Source organism: Stenella coeruleoalba (assembly GCF_951394435.1).
Source record: "Stenella coeruleoalba genome assembly, chromosome: 3".
In the NCBI taxonomy this organism is placed as follows: domain Eukaryota; kingdom Metazoa; phylum Chordata; class Mammalia; order Artiodactyla; family Delphinidae; genus Stenella; species Stenella coeruleoalba.
Genome location: NC_137148.1, coordinates 35043323 through 35064072, shown reverse-complemented (window position 1 = coordinate 35064072; position 20750 = coordinate 35043323). Strand labels below are relative to the sequence as shown.

Sequence of the window (20750 nt, the reverse complement as noted above, 5' to 3'; positions counted from 1 at the left end):
CTTGGAATCACCCACACTGGGAAACCACCTATTTTTCCATCTGATTAAAGTAGTATTGCCGAGAGATAATGCAGCTCTCAAGAGTAAGTTACGGTTTTTGAATAAAAGTTTTAGCCTGAATAAAAATTTTAGACCCTCCTATGTCTTCCAAGAGGACATTGCCTCAAGATGTCGATTTTATTTTGTAGGGAGACAGGTGACTTTTAATTTGGGTTCCACCTACCTCTACCCTATTTATTTCAAGCAATGTGGGTAAAGGCAGACAGATATTATATACTCCAAACACTATTATATGTGTATTATTTTATTTAGAGTTTCTTTTTCATATTCTAGCAGAGAAGGTAGTGCAGGATACCAAACACATATATAAAACATGTAAAAGTGTATTTTCTGCTTCTTTCATCTTACTGCGGCTCCCACAAAGCCTCAACATCTTTTAACACCGATGTCCTTCCAGAATTAACCATGTGGTGCATCTCCCCGGCCTGCTCTTCACAATATGACTCTCATTCACTAATTCACAATTTTCCCTGCTCGTCTCTCACATCAAAATTCATTTGTGCTGGGTCCCTTTTATATATTCATATAGTCTTAGCAATGGAAAGACACAACTATCCACCAAAATTAGGAGTTCCTATTATAACAGGGGTGGTCCCTTTTTTTGGTTTCAGTATCCCTTTTATACTCTTAAAAATTATTGAGAACTCCAAAGAGCTTTGGTTTAAGTGGGTTATAGTTATGAAGATTTAACATATTAGAAATTTAAATCTAGACCTATTACATGTTAAGATAAATAACATTTTTATGAGGAATAACTGTGTTTTCTAGAAATTTACAAGAGTGGCACTGTTTAACATATGGATACTCATATCTGCTTCTGTATTCAATCTGTTGTATTATTTCATTCAAATAGCCCCTGGAGAACCCCAGTGTACATGCATGAGAGAATGAGAGTGAAAAAGCCATATGACATCTTATATTTGTATTAGTTTTCTACTACTGCTGTAACAAACTACTACAGAGTTAGTGGCTTAGAAAAATTAAAATGTATAATCTTATAGTTCTGGGGATCAGAAATACAAAATGGGTGTCACTGAGCTAAAATCAAGGTGTTGGCAGGGTTGTGTTGCTTCTGAAGGTTCTCGGGGAGAATCTGGATTCTTTGTCTTTTCCAGCTTTGAGAGGCCACCAACATTCCTTGGCTATGTCCTCTTTCCATCTTCAAGGTCAGCAATGTTGGGCTCAGTCCTTCTCATACTGTCATCTCTCTGGGCCCCTCTTCAGATTCCCTCTTCCACTTTTATGGACACTTGTGATTACATTGGACCCACCCAGATAATCCAGCATAGTCTCTTTATTTTGAGGTCCCATGATTAACACCTTTAATTCGTTACAGTCTTAATTCCTTTTGCCATTAATGTAACATATTCTCAGGTTCCTGAAATTAGAACATGGACTATTATCCAAGTTCTTCTGGTTTAAAATTTCTTTAATTTTAAAGAAATTGGTTTATTGGTGTATTGGTTTCCCAATGGACATCATTGGGAAAGCATTATTCTGCCTACCACAGTATTATTATTAAATTCATTTTGACCTCATAGATCCCCTGAAAATGTCTCAGGGAACTTCAGGGGTTCCCAGATCCTTCTTTGAGAACAATTATTCTGTGATATCCCTAATAGGTAGCATGTGCTTGATAAGGTACTTCATAAGGCAGCCTTTTTTTAAAGAAGTAGGTAAAATTTAAAACTTTTTAAAAATTTATCTTCTGTAACTCCCACCCAGTAATGCTCTTCTATTCCTTGGAGCTACAAAGAGTAAATCTACTCCTTCTACAATGTTAACAGACTTTCAAATATTTAAAAAGTATTATTGATTTGTCATTGAGTCATATGATTTTTCTCTTCATGTTAAACATGGACAGATCCTTCTTAGAAAAGTTGTGAAAACATCAACAATGATAATATTTGTCCAAACTCTACCTATCCTTCAAGGTTCAGTCTAGTGTCAAATTTTCCATAAACTTCCTCAGATGCCTCTGATAAATTATTTTTGGTTTCTCTGCTCTTCTATTGCTCGTTACAAGAAAATTTAATTATATTCGGGGCTTCTCAGTGTGCTAAGATTGTAGATTTCTTGAGGGCAAGGTCTTTCACTCATTTCTTCTTACATTACACACAGTTTAGTATCTACTGGGGAAGGAGCTCAATAAATGGTCTTGAATGAAAGGATAAAAGAATTGGAGCATGGGTCCCAGCTGGAGCTCGTGTTTACCCATGGTCTTAGGAATGCATGGCATGGTTGAGGGTTCCTTGCAAGAGGCCTGAGAGCAGAGGTTCCTGACGGTGGGGCATTCATCCCAAGGGAAAGGAACATAGGGACACACTCTGATGTGAGGAATTTGCCACAGGTCTGAGGGAGGAATGACTGAGCATAACACAGTATCTGCCACTGGGTGTATTGAGTTCTGGAGAGGAAGGACTCAGAATGAAAATGGAAGCACTGTTTCCTGAAAGTCTCTACAAGAATAGGTAATATAGTGCAGCACCATTCCAAGACCCACATTCTAGTATCACACGATCACACAGCACACAGCTTCTCTGAGGCACAGACTTGTATCATCACAGCAGGAACTGCTCAAGACTTCTGCCCAAGCTCTCTGAGCAATGGCATCTTTAGCAGAGACAGATTGTTAAAACTCTTTTCCTTGACCAACACTTCCCTATTTCCCTCACCACTCAGCCCCAGTGACCCCCATTCTGCTCTATGCTTCTGAGAGTTCAACATTTTTAGGTGCCACATGAGTGAGATGATGCAGTATTTATCCTTCTCTGTTTGGCTTATTTCACTTGGCATAATGCCCTTGAAGTCCATCTCTTTTGTTGCAAATGACAGGATTTCCTTCTTTTTTAAGGCTGAATAATATTTGTATATATTTTTATATATATCACATATTCGATGTCCCTTCACCTGTTGACAGACACTTAGGTTGTTTCCATATCTTGGATATTGTGAAAAATGCTGCAATGAACATGAGGGTGCAGATGTCTCTTTGAGATACTGATTTTATTTCATTTGGAGTTTCAGATCTATAGGATGACTAATTTCTAGAGATCTAATGTACAGTAGGGTGGCTACAGTTAACAATACTGTATCGTATACTTGAAATTTGCTAAGAGTAGATCTTGTTCTCCAAAAAAAAAAAAAAAAGTAACTATATGAGATGATAGATGTGTTAGCCAGCTTGATTGTGGTAAAAAAAAATTCATATTGAATACACACATATATCAAAATATCACACTGTATACCCTAAATATGTACAAATTTAACTTGTCAATTATACCTCAATAGAGCTGAGGGAAAAAGCTCTTCACGAATCAACAGAAATATTAATTTTGATAATATAAATGAGAGCAGAGGCAAAATAGAGCAGCAGTAGCTTCCTTACCTCCTGAGGGAAAGCATTTGCTCCTCTTCTGAACTCAGGCAGGGAGGCCGGTCCGGAGGTGGCCATTCACTGTTATCAGAAATAAAAAGCAACAAGACACCTTGGTGCGGGAGGAGGGTGAAGACACCATATGATAGTTCAGGAGCTAGTGCTTATCTTGAAAGACACAATCTCTACTGAAGGAATTGGGCTTCGAGTGGGGCATGGAGGCCCTGGAATTGTGGGTAGGGTAGAGCCAGGGGAAAAGTTCTGTTTCGCCTCATGTTTTTTACCCCCAGAATGGCGTGGCCCACGTTTCATGAACTGCAGCTCCCCATCCTGTCTTGACTTCCTCACAGTTTTACTTCTCAGAGGGAGAACCTTGGTCTCCCAATCTCCCACTCATTTCTGCTGTTATAGAAGTCCCTGAAGTGTTGAAATGATTCCCCAGTTGATGAAATCTAGCACTTTGCCATAGGGCTAACACTTAGCTTCTTCTGCAAACACTTGAGTCTGCTCTTATTAGAATCTTTTTTTTCTTGAAATCAGCTCTGCTTACTGTTAACAACTTACAAAGAATTCAGATATATTAGCTTCAAACTTATTAGAAAGATACATAGTGTGGAAAAGCAAATAAATATTGTAATTCATTCCTTGTTTGTTCATTAAAGAAATCAGATAAACATGCTGATCTTAGTATTCTGATGGTGTAAGTATATATGTGGCACCAATTTTCATAATGACCCCAAAATTAAGTAATCATGTTCTCATCCAACAATTGTATAACACTCATTTTGTTCCAAAGTTAGAGGTATCAATAAAAGCACATGCTGCTCTGCTCCAGATGAGAACATTGGTTTCGTTTTCCTACTCTCCACTTCCAGGCATCTGTATCTGGACTCCATCCTAAATTACTGGGGTCTTTACCACTCACTGAGTGCCTTCCATGGCAAGTACTAAGGTGTTCCTGTCCACACTGGCCTTTGCTGTGGTGTAGGTTGTCTTCCAGACTGAACATTGGGTGATGTTCTCTGATATCAGCTGACATGTGATTAGTCCCACCTGGTTTTCAAACACTGTGACTGAAATGCCACTGTTACTGGCATTGGTGAATAATATCCATGGTCACTGCCGTTGTCTTGGGTCACAATGTCATTTAGTGTCCTACTGACACCAGAATCCTGTGGGTTCCCTAACTCATTTCCAACCAGCTTTTTGGTTTCTCTACCTTACTACACTGAGTCAATCTGCCAAGATCTTTTTTTCTGTTATTGGTATTTGACCACCTGTATTGGTGCTGTATTGGACTTGAAGCTTGACTCCTAGGCTTGCCCTCTCTCAGGATAGAAGTGTGGGTGAAAAATGTTGCCTGCTATATCAGTAAATAAAGGATGTTTTGGCCATCAAGCTGTCATCCACTGCAGCCACCCCCCAACTGTGCATCCTGAGGGGATTCAGAATAGGAAAAAAACCCAGGATACTGGCTCTAGTTAAGGAGCATATCAAAAGAATGATTTCAATGAGCCCAGACTCTTGCATCTTCCCATACACAGAAAAGTGCTAAATTCATTAACTTGAGATACCTGGTTTTTCTTTAACAGTAATCTTCTGATGTTCTGACTACATGTTTTTTGTTGCAAAAACTCCTATTTGTCCTGGCTTCTCCCTTTTACCTCCTCAGAGTAATCCCTCAGAGCCATCTGACAGGCTGTCTCCCAGGCTTAAGTCCTCAGTTTGTCTACCAAATAAAACATAATGCTCAACTGTTAGGTTGTGCATTTATTTCAGTCAACAGAAGCTAGGCACAATTACTCTCTTCTGTAAGATTTACCGTAACACCATGAGGGTTTCTGTGGTGTTCAGGAAAATGTGCTGCTCAGATATTTGACGTTGGAGAGTATATATTCACCCACAACTCTACCTGTTATGCTCAGAAATGCATCACTGTGGTTGAGTGAAGCCACACTTCCCAGGGACTGTTCCCAGTCACTGAGGAGCATGGCCAGGATATGAAGGTCAGGAAACTACCTGGAAGGAACAGCATTCATCTGATGGATGACTTTGGCTCAAGGACTTCCTGTAGGCTTTTCCAAAACCTTCTAAGAAATGTACTGTAGTCTGCATCCTCTCTCCTTCCCTCCTTCATAGAACTCAGACCTTTATCACAGTCTGACATCTCTCCTGGCTTCCTCCCCACTTTCTCTCACAAGTGTTTTACCCAATAAATCTCTTTCATGTCTAATCCCATCTTGACATCTGTTTCTTCAAAGTCTAGAACTACAACAATTTAGAACAACTAAAAATTTCATCCTCCTGCCTTATTTCTCAGGGGTACTATATCTAAGATAGAAATCTTAGCCATATCTCTTCTAATTCCCCTCTTCCTACTTTCTAATTGACCTTTTCTTTTAGATGGGAGAATGGCTAACATTATCATTTTGTAAACACTTCAATTTTATTGCTTATTTTTGAAACTCTAAAATCTAGCTGTTAGCTTTCTTCTTACTTAGAGAAATCAAGTATTTGGAGTTTCAGAAAACAAAATCTCTAGCCAAACATATCAAACAAAAATCTCTTTTCTTCCCACAAAATGTGGCTCTTACTTTTGCTTGCATACCATGTGTTCAACAAAAGTTCATTCAGAAATTCAGTCTGTCCTTTGGTTTTAAGATGTGTTCGCTCTCCTTTTGTAACAGTGCAATGAAAAAAGCTATCATTGATAATTAAGTGGTAGGAAAAAGGAATTGTGGGAAAAGAACATAAAGGAATAGAAAATAACATATCATTTAGAATTAAAAATCACTAAAGTATGATTTAATATCATTTAGCATCAAAAGACTTTTTATTCTCAGCTAGGCTCCTCCCTTTCTCATGATTTAGGACCCATGAGGAGGGACTGAGAGTTCTGGGCTGGAAATAGTTTAGTTATAGGAAGAGATTACATCTATTTTTGCAATATCACATCTATTTATTTTGGGGCATCAGCCCAGAATTTCAAAAATTCTTGTGTACCATGAACTATTACAAACCCTACATGAGAACTGGAGCAAGTCAGCTGGAGGTCAGGACTTTGACACTGGGAGAGACGGTGAATGCTAGATGAGCCAGACTTTGACTTTATAAGAGTGGACTAAATAATATTTAGCTTGAAAATATACTGCAGAATGGTTTAAATCCCCAAGAAATAATCAACAGATATACAAAAAGTGGGGGAAGGGCTCAGTGTCATGAAAAATTAAGGCTTCTGCCTTGGACTGTGAAGTTGGAAAAGATTTGAAGCCTTTCTTTTAAAGGAATGACTGATTCCAATGATATTAAGAAGGTTTCATTTAATGGCTTATTAGTGGGCTGCAGAAAAACAGAGTCCTAGTCCTAAAACAAAATCTGCAGCTAGACCAGCAAGCAGCTTGAGCCCCAGACATACATAAGTGTCCCTGGCAGAAAATAATAAGTTGAAATTCATTTGGAAAAATATTAGCTAATGCAGTTGAAAAAAAAAAAACACACCACAGATATTCTGATGGGAAAATACACCTAGTGAGTAATATTTCCAAAAAAGCCCGTGAGTGTGCACACAGGATGAATTCTGCAGTCTGATGCCACAATAAGAAAGACTAAATAATTTTTAGATGTGGGAGGCCTAGAAAAAGCATTAGCTTCATATGCTCTGACCCTGAGACTCTGGGTAGTAAATACAGCCAGGTGAGGTCACTCCTCGAATTCATTTACTTTGGCTTATTCCAGGTCTGAATAGACGGAAATTAATTGGCAAGCGTTCAAGAGTGAGCCATGACAAAGGTGGGGGAGGAGGTGGATGAAGAAGATAGAATGTGGAGGAGACAGAATATTACCAGGAGCTTCTCCTAAGCACCAAGAGTGAATACTATGCTGCATAAACACTTCGTCAGAGATTGATTTATGGTGGAACCATTTAAAGTGACTCATACTCTAGAATGTGGTGGTCATTAACAATGTGTAACCCGCAGTCGACCCACTCAGAAAGTAGCCTTATCAAGACAGAGCTCTGTAGGAGATACACTTACCTGCTTTTATTCATTTGGGGCACCAGAATTAATCATAATAGGTAAGGTTCTAAACATCCCCAGGCACTGTCTAATTCATTACCAGGAGGAGGTTCTTTAGACTGAGACTTTAAAGACAACACAATGATACCACACTATATATATTTTACTGACCTCAACAAAACACTAAGGATCTATATATTGCACAATATCTGTACACTACATGTATCTATCATCTATCTATGTTTCTATTATCTATCTACCAACCATATATTTTGATATCTATTTACTAAGGAATTAGAAATAACTCATAACTAGCATGATCAAGAGAATAATTTGCATCCTTGCCTGATGTAGATCCTAGTCTCTGCGTCTCATGATGTGTCCCTCCTGAGAAGGATGTGCTGGGCTCTCTGTTTCTTAATGAAAGCCTTTTGGATTAATCCTAGGAAAAGCATACTGAATATAGGCTGTGTTCTTTGGAGGTGAGCTGATAAATTTCCTTATAGAAGAGATTTTAATATGTTTTGGAGATACTGTTTTTTTTTTTATGGGAATACACCTGTTAATTTTCTTTCATAAAATTAAATTAATTACACATAACTTTGTTTTTAAAATTATCCTTTTGGAAACATGTATATTCTATATATTAAAAAAGTCTCTGACATAAACTAAAATAATTAAATTCTACTAACTTTGTCATTTTTACATCCTCAAGAACCTCACAAAAAATTATGTGAATCACCTTGAAATGTCACCTCCATATCAAATAGTCAAATAGGAGTCTAGAAAGATTAAATTACTTCCTGCTTTAATACTTTGGTTTGTCTTGATAAATACCAACCTGTGCAGTTAACTGCGATGGCTCCCTTCTCAGCTGGTTGGGAAAAGAGAGGAGTCCAATAGACCCTCCTTAGAGCTACTCTCCTCTTCAGGTTCTGATTCCTGTCCTCACCCCTCTTCCTCTCCAACTTTCCCTTCAAACCCTCTTGCTCTGATCTGATTTCCCCAGCTTCCGTACTATCACTAATCTAAAAAAACTAACATTCATTTAATGGTTAATATGAATATAGCCTAATTTCTAATCAATCTACATAAAAATATCCTTGGCTCTTCAATAAAAAACTTGCTGTTGGTTCATTGTTTATTGTAACCTATGCCAAAGAGGCCTGAAAGTCAACTACTAAAAGGTACTTTGTTTAATCTGCCAAGTGTTTTAGAAATTGGTTAATTAGGGGACAAAACATATTTAAATGAGAAGGAATGGAGGGATCTACCTACCAGCCAGTGAGCTGAAGCTCGGTAGTCTTTCTGCTGGGCAAGGCTGCATGACTTGTTTAGTATTTGAAGATAGGCTGGCATGCTTAAGGTATCAAGGATACCTCTGATGACAGCACAGGGAAGGTGATCCAAAGAACTGTTAAGGAAGTCAAGAGATCACCCCAGAGGACGAGGGGAAGATGGCGGAAGAGTAAGACCTGGAGATCACCTTCCTCCCTACAGATACACCAGAAATACATCTACACGTGGAACAACTCCTACAGAACACCTACTGAACGCTGGCAGAAGACCTCAGACCTCCCAAAAGGCAAGAAAGTCCCCACGTACCTGGGTAGGGCAAAAGAAAAAGGAATAAACAGAGACAAAAGGATAGGGACGGGACCTGCACCAGTTGGAGGGAGCTGTGAAGGAGGAAAGGTTTCCACACACTAGAAGCCCCTTTGCGGACGGAGGCTGCGGGTGGTGGAGGGGTGAAGCTTCGGAGCCACGGAGGAGAGCGCAGCAACAGGGGTGTGGAGGGCAAAGTGGGGAGATTCCCGCACAGAGGATCGGTGCCGACTGGCACTCACCAGCCCGAGAGGCTTGTCTTCTCAACCGCCGGGGCGGGCGAGGCTGGGAGCTGAGGCTCGGGCTTTGGTCGGAGCGCAGGGAGAGGACTGGGGTTGGTGGCGTGAACACAGCCTGCAGGGGGTTAGTGCACCACGGCTAGCCAGGAGGGAGTCCGGGGAAAAGTCTGGACCTGCCAAACAGGCAAGAGACTTATTCTTCCCTCTTTGTTTCCTGGTTCGCGAGGAGAGGGGATTAAGAGCGCTACTTAAAGGAGCTCCAGAGACGGGCGCGAGCCGCGGCTAAAAGCGCACACCCCAGAGACGGGCATGAGACGCTAAGGCTGCTGCTGCCGCCACCAAGAAGCCTGTGTGCGAGCACAGGTCACTATCCACACCCCCCTTCCGGGGAGCCTGTGCAGCCCACCACTGCCAGGTTTCCGGGATCCAGGGACAACTTTCCTGGGAGAATGCACGGCACACCTCAGGCTGGTGCAACGTCATGCCAGCCTCTGCCACCGCAGGCTCGCCCCGCACTTCGTACCCTCCCTCCCCGCGGCCTGAGTGAGCCAGAGCCCCCGAAGCAGCTGCTACCTTTAACCCCGTCCTGTCTGAGCAAAGAACAGACGCCCTCCGGCGACCTACACGCAGAGGCGGTTCCAAATCCAAAGCTGAGCCCCACAGCGGTAGAAACAAAGAAGAGAAAGGGAAATCTCTCCCAGCAGCCTCAGAAGCAGCGGATTAAAGCTCCACAATCAACTTGATGTCCCCTGAATCTGTGGAATACATGAATAGACAACGAATCATCCCAAATTGAGGAGATGGACTTTGAGAGCAAGATTTATTATTTTTTCCCCTTTTCGTCTTTTTGTGAGTGTGTATGTGTATGCTTCTGTGTGAGATTTTGTCTGTAGAGCTTTGCTTCCACCATTTGTCCTAGGGTTCTTTCGTGCGTTTTTGTTTTTCTCATTAAAACAAATTTTATTCTTAATAATTATTTTTTATTTTAATAACTTTATTTTATTTTATCTTCCTTCTTTCCTTCCTTCCTTCCTCCCTCCCTCCTTTCTTTCTTCCTTCCTTTCTTCCTTTCTTTCTTTCTCTCTCTCTCTCTTTCTTTCTTTCTACTTTTTCTCCCTTTTATTTTGAGCCGTGTGGATGAAAGGCTCTTGGTGCTGCAGCCAGGAGTCAGTGCTGTGCCTCTGAGGTGGGACAGCCAACTTCAGGACATTGGTCCACAAGAGACCTCCCAGCTCCACATAATATCAAACGGCGAAAAACTCCCAGAGATCTCCATCTCAACACCAACACCTAGCTTCACTCAACGACCAGCAAGCTACAGTGCTGGACACCCTATGCCAAACCACTAACAAGAAAGGAACACAATACAACCCATTAACAGAGAGGCTGCCTAAAATCATAATAAGTCCACAGACACCCCAAAACACACCACCAGACGTGGACATTCCCACTAGAAAGACAAAATTCAGCCTCATCCACCAGAACACAGGCACTAGTCCCCTCCACCAGGAAGCCTACACAACCCACTGAACCAACTTTAGCCACTGGGGAAAGACACCAAAAAAAATGGGAACTATGAACCTGCAGCCTGCAAAAAGGAGACACCAAACACAGTAAGTTAAGCAAAATGAGAAGACAGAAAAGCACACAGCAGATGAAGGAGCAAGATAAAAACCCACCAGACCTAACAAATGAAGAGGAAATAGGCAGTCTACCTGAAAAAGAATTCAGAATAATGATAGTAAAGATGATCCAAAATCTTGGAAATAGAATAGACAAAATGCAAGAAACATTTAACAAGTACCTAGAAGAACTAAAGATGAAACAAGCAACGATGAACAACACAATAAATGAAATTAAGAATACTCTAGATGGGATCAAGAGCAGAATAACTGAGGCAGAAGAACGGATAAGTGACCTGGAAGGTAAAATAGTGGAAATAACTACTGCAGAGCAGAATAAAGAAAAAAGAATGAAAAGAACTGAGGACAGTCTCAGAGACCTCTGGGACAACATTAAATGCACCAACATCCGAATTATAGGGGTTCCAGAAGAAGAGAAAAAGAAAGGGACAGAGAAAATATTTGAAGAGATTATAGTTGAAAACTTCCCCAATATGGGAAAGGAAATAGTTAATCAAGTACAGGAAGCACAGAGAGTCCCATACAGGATAAATCCAAGGAGAAACACGCCAAGACACATATTAATCAAACTGTCAAAAATTAAATACAAAGAAAACATATTAAAAGCAGCAAGGGAAAAACAACAAATAACACACAAGGGAATCCCCATAACGTTAACAGCTGATCTTTCAGCAGAAACTCTGCAAGCCAGAAGGAAGTGGCAGGACATATTTAAAGTGATGAAGGAGAATAACCTGCAACCAAGATTACTCTACCCAGGAAGGATCTCATTCAGATTTGACGGAGAAATTAAAACCTTTACAGACAAGCAAAAGCTGACAGCACCACCAAACCAGCTCTACAACAAATGCTAAAGGAACTTCTCTAGGCAAGAAAAACAAGAGAAGGAAAAGACCTACAATAACGAACCCAAAACAATTAAGAAAATGGTAATAGGAACATACATATTCATAATTACCTTAAATGTAAATGGACTAAATGCTCCCACCAAAAGACACAGATTGGCTGAATGGATACAAAAACAAGAACCATACATATGCTGTCTGCAAGAGACCCACTTCAGACCTAGAGACACATACAGACTGAAAGTGAGGGAATGGAAAAAGATATTCCATGCAAATGGAAACCAAAAGAAAGCTGGAGTAGCAATTCTCATATCAGACAAAATACACTTTAAAATAAAGACTATTAGAAGAGACAAAGAAGGACACTACATAATGATCAAGGGATCAATCCAAGAAGAAGATATAAGAATTGTAAATATTTATGCACCCAACATAGAGCACCTCAATAAATAAGGCAAATACTAACAGCGATAAAAGGGGAAATCGACAGTAACACATTCATAGTAGGGGACTTTTAACACACCACTTTCACCAATGGACAGATCATCCAAAATGAAAATAAATAAGGAAACATAAGCTTTAAATGATACATTAAACAAGATGGACTTAATAGATATTTATAGGACATTCCATCCAAAAACAGCAGAATACACATTTTTCTCAAGTGCTCATGGAACATTCTCCATGATAGATCAAATCTTGGGTCACAAATCTAGCCTTCGTAAATTTAAGAAAACTGAAATTGTATCAAGTATCTTTTCTGACCACAACGCTGTGAGACTAGATATCAATTACAGGAAAAGATCTGTAAAAAATACAAACACGTGGAGGCTAAACAATACACTACTTAATAACGAAGTGATCACTGAAGAAATCAAAGAGGAAATCAAAAAATACCTAGAAACAAATGACAATGGAGACACGATGACCCAAAACCTATGGGATGCATCAAAAGCAGTTCTAAGAGGGAAGTTTATACGAATACAATCCTACCTTAAGAAACAGGAAACATCTCGAATAAACAACCTAACCTTGCACCTAAAGCAATTAGAGAAAGAAGAAGAAGAAAACCCCAAAGTTAGCAGAAGGAAAGAAATCATAAAAATCAGATCAGGAATAAATGAAAAAGAAATGAAGGAAACGATAGCAAAGATCAGTAAAACTAAAATCTGGTTCTTTGAGAAGATAAACAAAATGGATAAGCCATTAGCCAGACTCATCAAGAAAAAAAGGGAGAAGACTCAAATCAATAGAATTAGAAATGAAAACGGAGAAGTAACAACTGACACTGCAGAAATACAAAGGATCATGAGAGATTACTACAAGCAACTCTATGCCAATAAAATGGACAACCTGGAAGAAATGGACAAATTCTTAGAAATGCAAAACCCGCCAAGACAGAATCAGGAAGAAATAGAAAATATGAACAGACCAATCACAAGCACTGAAATTGAAACTGTGATTAAAAATCTACCAACAGGGCTTCCCTGGTGGTACAGTGGTTGAGAGTCCGCCTGCTGATGCAGGGGACGAGGGTTCGTGCCCCAGTCAGGAAGATCCCACATGACGTGGAGCGGCTGGGCCCGTGAGCCATGGCCACTGAGCCTGTGTGCCCGGAGCCTGTGCTCCGCAGCGGGAGAGGCCACAAAAGTGAGAGGCCTGTGTACCGCAAAAAAAAAAAAAAAAAAAAAAAAAAAATCTTCCAACGATCAAAAGCCCAGGACCCTAACACCTATCCTTCTCAAACTCTTCCAAAATATAGCAGAGGGAGGAACACTCCCAAACTCATTCTATGAGGCCAATATCACCCTGATACCAAAACCAGACAAGGATGTCACAAAGAAAGAAAACTACAGGCCAATATCACTGATGAACATAGATGCAAAAATCCTCAACAAAATACTAGCAAACAGAATCCAACAGCACATTAAAAGGATCATACACCATGATCAAGTGCGGTTTATTCTGGGAATGCCAGGAATCTTCAATATACGCAAATCAATCAATGTCATATAACATATTAACAAATTGAAGGAGAAAAAGCATATGATCGTCTCAATAGATGCAGAGAAAGCTTCTGACAAAATTCAACACGCATTTATGATAAAAACCCTGCAGAAAGTAGGCATAGAGGGAACTTTCCTCAACATAATAAAGGCCACATATGACAAACCCACAGCCAACATCGTCCTCAATGGTGAAAAACTGAAACCATTTCCACTAAGATCAGGAACGAGACAAGTTTGCCCACTCTCACCACTCTTATTCAACAGAGTTTTGGAAGTTTTAGCCAAAGCAATCAGAGAAGAAAAGGAAATAAAAGGAATCCAAATCATAAAAGAAGAAGTAAAGCTGTCACTGTCTGCAGATGACATGATACTATACATAGAGAATCCTAAAGATGCTACCAGAAAACTACTAAAGCTAATCAATGTATTTGGTATAGTAAAAGGATACAAAATTAATGCACAGAAATCTCTGGCATTCCTAAACACTAATGATGAAAAATCTGAGAGTGAAATCAAGAAAACACTCCCATTTACCACTGCAACAAAAAGAATAAAATATTCTTAATAAAATATTATCTAGGAATAAACCTACCAAAGGAGACAAAAGACCTGTATGCAGAAAATTATAAGACACTAATGAAAGAAATTAAAGATGATACAAATAGATGGAGAGATATAGCATATTCTTAGATTGGAAGAATCAACATTGTGAAAATGACTCTACTACCCAAAGTAATCTATAGATTCAATGCAATCCCTATCAAACTACCACTGGCATTTTTCACAGAAGTAGAACAAAAAATTTCGCAATTTGTATGGAAACACAAAAGACCCCGAATAGCCAAAGCAATCTTTAGAACGAAAAAAGGAGCTGGAGGAATCAGGCTCTCTGACTTCAGACTATACTACAAAGCTACAGTAATCAAGACAGTATGGTACTGGCACAAAAACAGAAATATACATCAATGGAACAGGATAGAAGCCCAGAGATAAACCCACGCACATATGGTCACCTTATCTTTGATAAAGGAGGCAGTAATGTACAGTGGAGAAAGGACAGCCTCTTCAATAAGTGCTGCTGGGAAAACGGGACAGGTACATGTAAAAATATGAGATTAGATCACTCCCTAACACCATACAGAAAAAATAAGCTGAAAATGGATTAAAGACCTAAATGTAAGGCCAGACACTATAAAACTCTTACAGGAAAACATAGGCAGAACACTCTAGGACATAAATCACAGCAAGATCCTTTTTGACCCACCTCCTAGAGAAATGGAAATAAAAACAAAAATAAACAAATGGGACCTAATGAAACTTCAAGGCTTTTGCACAGCAAAGGAAACCATAAACAAGACGAAAAGACAACCCTCAGAATGGGAGAAAATATTTGCAAATGAAGCAACTGACAAAGGATTAATCTCCAAAATGTATAAGCAGCTCATGCAGCTCAATATCAAAAAACAAACAACCCAATCCAAAAATGGGCAGAAGACCTAAATAGACATTTCTCCAAAGAAGATATACAGACTGCCAACAAACACATGAAAGAATGCTCAACATCATTAATCATTAGAGAAATGCAAATCAAAACTACAATGAGACATCATCTCACACCAGTCAGAATGGCCATCATCAAAAAATCCAGAAACAATAAATGCTGGAGAGGGTATGGAGAAAAGGGAACACTCTTGCACTGCTGGTGGGAATGTGAATTGGTACAGCCACTATGGAGAACAGTATGGAGGTTCCTTAAAAAACTACAAATAGAACTATCGACCCAGCAATCCCACTACTGGGCATATACCCTGAGAAAACCATAATTCAAAAAGAGTCATGTACCAAAATGTTCATTGCAGCTCTATTTACAATAGCCCGGAGATGGAAACAACCTAAGTGCCCATCATTGGATGAATGGATAAAGAAGATGTGGCACATATATACAATGGAATATTACTCAGCTATGAAAAGAAACGAAATTGAGCTATTTGTAATGAGGTGGATTAACCCAGCGTCTGTCATACAGAGTGAAGTAAGTCAGAAAGAGAAGGACAAATAACATATGCTAACACATATATATGGAATTTAAGAAAAAAAAATGTCATGAAGAACCTAGGGGTAAGACAGGAATAAAGACACAGACCTACTAGAGAATGGACTTGAGGATATGGGGAGGAAGAAGGGTAAGCTGTGACAAAGTGAGAGAGTGGCATGGACATATATACACTACCAAACGTAAAATAGATAGCTAGTGGGAAGCAGCTGCATAGCATAGGGAGATCAGCTTGGTGCTTTGTGACCACCTAGAGGGGTGGGATAGGGAGGGTGGGAGGGAGGGAGACGCAAGAGGGAAGAGATATGGGAACATATGTATATGTATAACTGATTTACTTTGTTATAAAGCAGAAACTAACACACCATTGTAAAGCAATTATACTCCAATAAAGATGTAAAACAAAACAAAAAAATATCACCCCAGAATGTGGCTGGTAGAAGGTTCTAAAAGAGGCTTCTTTGGTGGAATGGCAATATTGCTTTATCATCAGCTAATTTGCTGATGTTGGTCTTATAGTGCCTTGTTTCTCAAGTGAATTTTTGAAGTTATTTTTCTTACTTCAACCTGTTCCTAAAATGTTGTATTGTTTGGTCCACCAAGCCGTTTCATTCTGGTGTGCCCTCAAAGGTATGATGAGCCCAAGACCCAGAAAATACTGACATTCTACACCTTATGATTCTTTGTATTCAGAGACGGTCATCATACTGTGATTATAAAATGAAGCACGAGTCTGTATTGTTATTTGAAGATGAAAACGTGAGTTCTCCTGATCCTATAAGTGAAAGGAGTTTATCCATGTGATTGTGCACCAGGCCTACTGCCACAGCCCCGTGTTTGTAATGTTAATGAACACTTTGAGCTTCCATAATCCAACCTTAAACATCCAAGTTATGAGAGAACAGACATTTCCATGTAAGGGCTATGTGATTTAAATAATACACTTACTATTTTTATTAGTGATAGCATTTCCTTCTATCTGAAGGGTTAAGGATGAGAGGTTGCTAGCATTTGGTGGTATTGTTGTTCTTTCCCTTTGACACTTGTGAAAAGAGATGGAATACACAATATAAATGGTTGGTGATGAGATTTTTGAATCCTGTATCAATATTGTCATCTCTTCTCCAATAAGATTAAAATTGAAGTAGGTGGTACAGTGTGATGGATGTAGAGTAGTTTAATAAAGTGTAGAATTATCTCTTATTGGGGGTACTTAGGATAATTTCCTTTTCCATCTGAATGCCTGTTTAAATTGCCTTTTATACCTAAAATTTTCTTACTAATCTATAGTCATCTTAGCATTTTCAAACCAACAAACATACTCCTGAACTCTTTAATTCAGTGCTACATCTCAGGTTGGGTTTCTGAATCTGTAGCTATGGAAAGCTATGATACATTAATAAAACTACAGCAGTTTGAAAAGAAAAATACCTTTCCAACTTTTTCCAAGACAAAGCAGTACAATTTCATAACTGCAAGGGACCCTCGAAGTATTGAATCCAACATCTTCATTTTAATAGAAGGAATAAGACCCATGGGAATAGAAACATTTGTTTGTCACACAACTTGCTGGCCCTAAAACCTGTGTTTCTTTGTTCTGGGTGCAAAGTTGGTCTCCCCGTGACGTGGTTCTGGCCTGTGAAAGAATACTCTCATATCACATATCACTGCCAGGTGTACTGATAGCTAAGGAAGGAGCCTCTGCGGAGGCAGAACAGCTTAGTGGGTAAAGTTTGAGTACTAGACTGAGAGGATTCTGGCTTGCAAACCTGGCTCTACTGGCTGTTATTTTAGGCAAGTTACTTAACTTCTCTGACCTCAGTTTCCTTATAAAATGGAGTTTATAATCTTGCTAAATCTACAGGTCATTGTAAAGGTCAAACGAGGCTCTAACACATATTATGAACTCAATATGCTTCGGAATAAATATCCTAACTCTGGTTTTGACAACCATGAGTGGAATTCAGTAATTTTAACATTGAGAGCTTTATCTCTTTATCTTCAGACCACAGAGTTCAATAAGCAGAGGGTAAGAAAGATCCAAATCAATTATGACTAACAGACTGGTCTCAGTATTTTGATTTGCCAAACCCAGCTAGCCTGTATAAATTGGAAACCTGAGTCTTTTCCCAGAGATTCAGATCATTTTCACCACAACAATTCCAGGCAGCAGAGCATCTATCTCAACTTGTGACATATCCAGGGATAGAGACTTGAGAGCCTTCTAGTGAGTCCATTTTGGGGGATTTAACCCCCATCTTCTCAGTTTACCTCCCTAAGAGAACAGCAAGAAGAGAAGAAAGTCATATTTGAACTTACTGAATGTTCGTAGTAATATGTAAATGATATCTTAAGTGTGTGATTTGGGTTTCCCCACATTTGAGTGTGAGTAGTTTATTTAGGAAGTGATCTCAGAGGGCATCAGTAGGGGAGCAGAAAACAGGACAGAAAAGTGAAGAAGAAGCGTTATCACGCAGGCTATTGCTGTGAACAACTGGGGCTCAACCTCTGTGGAATTAGATGTAAAACACACCAAGATTTATTGTACCTGAAATGTGAAGAAGCTAGGATATTTACCCTTCAATTTCAGGCATCCCTGATTGAGAGCTGTTCCTGGGTGATTTAATTCCCTGACACTTCCAGCCTGTGCTATACATGGGCTGAGAGAAAGCCATGTGGCAGGATATTGCAGTAGAATGCTGCGGCATAAACTTGATGAATGAGTGAGTATGAACAGAATCTGGGTGATGTCGCTGTAGTATGTCTTATGATAAAACCAATAACCACTGGGAAGCATCTGGCCACAGAATGTGATTCTTGAAACTGAAGAATCCGATATATTTATCTAATGAAGTGTCTTTGAAGAAATAAAAATAGATCATATTACATCCTTAGAAAAAGCAGGGGAAGGTGGACAAGAGGTGTCCTTTTGCACCTGAGGATGCATATACCTAAGCCCACATCCTTTTGATCCCATCTTCATTCCTCATTTCACTAATACTTTTTGGAAATACGGCTTATTAGAAATCATTCTGCAGTCATGCTCATAGATTATGTATTTTGCACCTCTTTCCTTCCCATATATCATTATAACAAATTTTGTCATGCTATTACAAACCTTTTGTTAATTAGCATTTGGGTGATATTTTTTGGGGGACCCATGTACTATGAAATTGTTATATGGGGAGGGGAGCATGAATTTATAGATTAGGTATCACGCTTAATACTTTGGGATAATTTCCTAAGTAATAATAATAAAGAATAATAATGATTAAAAAAAAGAAAACATTCTAAAACACAACAATGGGCCATTATCTCTGCAGTTCCCATTTTCCACTCGGCACATAGTGACAAGATGTTTCTCAAGTTGGTGGAAACATCAACAGCCCAAGACTTGGCTCTTCATTAAGCATTGTATTCTGCAAAAATTCAGTTGATTACTAATTATAAATAGACAGAAGGATAATATAGATAATACTGAAAGAATAACAATATAAGGAAAGTTAGCATGAGTCTAACTCAAAATTCAGAACAAGTTCAAGCTGTTGCTCTGGCATATGTCTTCATTTGGGACCAGAGTGAAGGGTGGGAAATTTCAAAATTATCCAACATGTTTTCTTTTTGTACTTGGAAAGATGTCTAGGGTTTTTCTATTCTTTTTCAATTTATGAAATGAGCCCAATTACTTGTGTTCCCGGGATGCATTCACACAACTAAGAATCAAAGCACCATCTTGGGTCCTTCTTTTTCTCTACCCAGGCTCACTAACCTGCTATTTAGGAAAGACACTGATAGCATATATTAAATTTACTTGCATGTCATGACTTGCTCTAACAGCAATGCGATGTTATCTTTATCTTTTTCAGTGAAAGTTAAAAAAAAAACCCTGTTAATGAAGTCTTATCAATAATTTTGATGAGACAGAGTACCCATAACCTACTCTGCAGAGGCAGCCTTCGGATAAGAGCTGTACATTAGGACGGCAGCTAAATGATTGTTGTAGGATCCACAGCTATAGAGGTAAGTTAATTTATATTTTGGTATGCCCTGTGATGTAGTAAAAATGGTAAACCCAAACTATTTAAAATTATGTCTAAGAAGGCAGAACATTTGCTCCCATTGGGCATTAGGTGGAAAATCGGGCATCAGGTTGTGTTTGCTCAACACTATGCTTTGGTTGATTGTTTACAGATCAACCACCAGCAAAGCGGAATAGGGACATTGGATTTTGGGGGGTTGCTTTTAATGACTGCAATTAGTTAATGGATTGTTAGTGGACCGGCAATTAAATATCAGATTAATGACTAAACAATCAACTGGGAAATGGTTACATCATTTATTTTAATTTTTTAAAATGGAAGCATTATAAAACAACTTGGCAAACTATGGCCCATGGACCAAATCCAACCCACCATTGTTTTTCTAAGGTAAGTTTTATTGAAACTCTAGCCATTCTCCTTTACATATTGTTTAGGGCTGTTGTTGCACTACTGTAACAGAATTGAGCAGTTGTGACAGAGACCAATGCCCCCCAAAGCCTAAAATACTTACTATTTGAGAAAAAGTTTACTCACCTCTGCTACAGAGATGTGACAATTATTTTGTACAACATATGCTTGTAGACTGCTACCTAAAGAGACCAAGGATGTGGGTTTCATTGCTATGTGCACATGTTAATATTACCTTATCATGCTGACTCTAATTTGCCCTCTCTCTACTCAGCTCATGGCAGAGGGAGGACACTATTTCTCTGAAAACAAACAGACAAACAGTCAAATAGCAAAAGGTCTTCTGATGAATTCCAGTCCCTACTGATGTACGTCAGGGAATATTAACTTTGTTCTGTCATGAACAGTCTTCCATTCTATGTTGAGCAAATTGTTACTCTAATATACTGGTTCTCA

At 39.1% G+C, this 20750-nt stretch overlaps 1 protein-coding gene across 10 annotated transcripts in view; it reads right to left on the bottom strand.

Moving 5' to 3' along the window:
- Positions 1-20750, bottom strand: part of FBXO4 (F-box protein 4) — a gene marked incomplete at its 5' end in the record, with an annotated part of 415710 nt that overhangs the window by 51518 nt on the left and 343442 nt on the right. For 9 of the 10 annotated variants that reach the window (XR_013827585.1, XR_013827586.1, XR_013827587.1 and 6 more), the window contains one exon: positions 3449-3517. Of the gene's footprint in view, positions 1-3448; positions 3518-20439; positions 20477-20750 lie in introns of those variants that run through there. The other variant, XR_013827594.1, reaches the window with a different exon arrangement.